General features: G+C 43.9%; 1 protein-coding gene across 1 annotated transcript in view; it reads left to right on the forward strand.

Annotated features, from left to right (window-relative positions):
- The window catches only part of ZNF891 (zinc finger protein 891), a gene marked incomplete at its 5' end in the record, with an annotated part of 131,553 nt that overhangs the window by 13,828 nt on the left and 115,728 nt on the right, over positions 1 to 1,997 (forward strand).

The following is a 1,997-nucleotide window of genomic DNA, read 5'->3' on the forward strand; positions in this document are numbered from 1 at the left end:
TTCCACAGTCTTGTGGTGTGGTTATGTCAGGGTGGTATGGACCTTTCTTATTGGACCTTTGAAAGTAGAGACATGAAAGGGAAGCATGTGAAGGTCCAGTGGAGGAAATGCCACCAAACTGATGATCCGCAGACATGCACAGACACAGCATTGATGATTGAAAATACAGAATGCTTCCAATATGGGTGGTAAACAACACTGCTCCAAGCTTACCTGAACACCCACCCCATGAGCTAATACCCACCCCATCTAGCATTTTGAACATCACTTCCTGGAAACACCCTCTAAGAGCAAGGGCCAGATGTAGGAGGCTCAGCCGAAATGCCTGGGTCTGTTACCTGGAAGAGATCTCCCAGAGTCCCCTTTTCTCCCATCCAGAGTTCAAAGGGTTTGGCTAGAACAGAATAAAGCAGAGGCGTTGGACACATTTCTGGGTCCTTCTTGACCTGGATCCTGTCTAGTTCACAGGGATCCATATAAACATTATTCTCTCCATTAAATCTTCAAGGAAACTGTGACTTGGGTCTTGTGGATTCATGCCATGTCATCCCTCAGGGATATCAGGATTGGTGAAACAGAAACAGACATGGCCTCAAATGAAATTGAAATGTGACCTCAAGGCAAGATCATCTCCCCTCCCAGGAAACCTTGGAGCACATGTGCCCCTGGGCTCTATGCCATGACCCGCATCACTGTTCCTCCACACCTCCACCCCAAAGCCCCAGCAGTCTCAAACTGCCTAAGAGAGATCCCAGATCCAGACCCCTCCTGGGTCCTTCAAGATGGGAAACAGGCCATGACAGGAGGAGCGAGTCATGAATATGGAGGCAATCACCCTACTTACTGGGACTTGAAACTGGAATGACTAGGTCTCTGGGAAGCATGAATCCTGGGGTAACACCAAGGCTATAAAAATTGTCTGTTTTGGATGTAAAGATGAATAAACTCAGGGAAGAAAATTTGAGGGAAAAACAAAGCAGTCTTTTTTCATTTTTTCCACACAGAATCCATTCAGACAGTTAAAGCAGAGGCTCCTCTACAAGTAGTACAAACATGCCAGACATAAAGCAAGCTGTACTGTTTTGCCTTGAGTTTACTGAAGAGACGGCACCATCTCTACAGCTCATGCAGACAACCAAAGCTGAAGATGCCCAAGGACGAACAATTAAAATTACACTAATGTCACCCATTCTGCCTTTTCAGGCATGAGCTTCTGCTGCTCATTCTTAAGCAGTCATTCTCTGAAGATGGCAACAATGATGATAAGAGCTGTCTGCTGACGCTTGGTACCTGCTGAGCAGCATGATGGGCAAACTCTGCCTGCATCATTTCGGTTATGCTCATCACCCCATGAGGTTTTATTTCCATGTTATAGCTAGAGATATGGAAGGTCAGATATTAAGTAACTTGGTGAGGAAGGGAAAATATTACTTAGAAAGTGAATTAAACACTCAGCCAAACTGTCAGAGAAAGAAATAAGGCGTTTTCCAACATACTGGCAGACCCAAAGTTGATCTCCCTAGGGCCACCTGTGAAAGAACCAGTAAAGAATGTATATCATGATGATGAAATGTGAACCCGGCAAAACATAAAAGGAATCATGAGGAAGAGAAAAAAATTAGTGTATCTAAATAATTACTGGTTTTAAAATAAGGCATTCTAACTAAAGTCCCAGATGATTGCCACATTCTAGAGAAGATTCAATTAAAAAATGTCTCATTTTTAGGGAAGATATAAATACAGATACTCTGTTTTTTAAAAAAACATCTCCTTCTCTCAGAAATTGGTAAATCCACCAGGAAAAAGTAAGTAATGATGAAAAGAATTTGAATAGTACAGCACACGTGTTCTGGAGAAGGCAATGGCACCCTACTCCAGTACTCCTGCCTGGAAAATCCCATGGACGGAGGAGCCTGGAAGGCTGCAGTCCATGGAGTCGCTGAGGGTTGGACACGACTGAGCGACTTCACTTTCACTTTTCACTTTCGTGCATTGGC

The sequence above is a fragment of the Bison bison genome, unplaced genomic scaffold, assembly GCF_000754665.1.
Source record: "Bison bison bison isolate TAMUID 2011002044 unplaced genomic scaffold, Bison_UMD1.0 scf7180017864312, whole genome shotgun sequence".
Classification (NCBI taxonomy): Eukaryota; Metazoa; Chordata; class Mammalia; order Artiodactyla; family Bovidae; genus Bison; species Bison bison.